Source organism: Borostomias antarcticus (genome assembly GCF_949987555.1).
Source record: "Borostomias antarcticus genome assembly, chromosome: 15".
NCBI classification, from domain to species: Eukaryota; Metazoa; Chordata; class Actinopteri; order Stomiiformes; family Stomiidae; genus Borostomias; species Borostomias antarcticus.
The window spans coordinates 10,807,453-10,808,729 of NC_140248.1; the positions used below are offsets into that span (position 1 = coordinate 10,807,453).

General features: G+C 54.1%; 1 pseudogene across 1 annotated transcript; it reads right to left on the bottom strand.

The window, feature by feature from the left end:
- Positions 1–366: 366 nt before the first annotated feature.
- On the bottom strand, positions 367–994 carry LOC311318779 (prolactin-releasing peptide receptor-like; annotated as a pseudogene). Its single transcript has one exon. The product of its transcript is annotated as a prolactin-releasing peptide receptor-like (transcript).
- Positions 995–1,277: the final 283 nt, after the last annotated feature.

Consider the following 1,277-nt stretch of genomic DNA (forward strand, 5'->3'; position numbering starts at 1 on the left):
TGTTCTTCACAACAGCACAATGGCTCTCTGTGATGCAGTCACCATATCGACTGGTCTCCACCAACTACCAACACCAGCTGTTGAGCCCACACAGATGCTCTCCTTCCTGGACCACCTGTGTGGGAGGTTCAAACATGTTTCGGGAAGGAGAACTACAGGCACACACCTCTGTGCTTCTCTGCAGGAGCAGCCCCATCAATCGTCTTTTTCTTAGGGTAGGTTTCAGTGTGCATGATGGCCGTACAATAAGGGTTGGTTCACAGTCAAACACATGCTTTATTCACAGTTTGGTACATTACCGGTTTACGTGCACTACAGTTGTAAATCACTTGACATTATCACATACAGTACAGTAACTTGTGGGGGTCATATTCCAAAGCTGTGTAGTGTGGGGGTTGATGTGTGGGACAAATGCCTAAATGCACTGAGCACACAGAGGCCGTGCGGACGCAGGTCCACGTAGCTGGTGTGGAGGGACGGCGGCGCCGCCAGCAGCAGGGATGGCAGCCACACCGCCGCCGGCGCAGCCCCTCGAGGAGATGCGCGCGCGCACCGGGTGCACCACCACCACGTACCGGTCCACGGCGATGGCGGTCAGCGAGAGCACGGAGGCGAACACGGTGGCGGTCTGGAGCAGCGGCACCAGGTGGCAGAGCGGCCGGCCGAACATCCAGCCACGCGGCTCGAAGGCGTAGAGCGCCGTCAGGGGCACGCAGCACAGGCACATGAGCAGGTCGCCCGCCGCCAGGTTGCTGATGAAAAAGTTGGTGGCGTTGTGGAGCTTCCTGTCTGCCAGGATACAGGCCAGGAGGAGGACGTTACCCATGCACGCCACCACCACCAGGAGGCAGTAGAGGAGCAGCAGTAGCAGGTGGTAGCTCAGCAGCAGCTGCAGGCCTGAGAACGGCTCCACGGGGTCCAAGTGCTTCAGAGTGGGGGCCACAGACACACTGGTATTGGGGCCATTCGAAGACCTCTCCGACACAGTGTCCATTTTCTACCAGTAACAGAACACAGGCACAGTTAAAGGAGTAGTAAAGGGAAAATGCATGTTTAGCCCTGTTTTAAGGTTACTTATGATCATATACAATGGTTCAGATCAAAACGTTGACAAAACTAGCATTTTCGAGAAAGTTGATAATTGCTCTACCACCGTTTTGGTCATACAATGGATGTGGATGGGCATCTTGAAAAATCATTCAAAAACATGTTACCCTCAATTTCAAAGACGAGAAGCTCACCGAGGGTGTAATTGGTGTCCGTTGGTGTTCTGACTG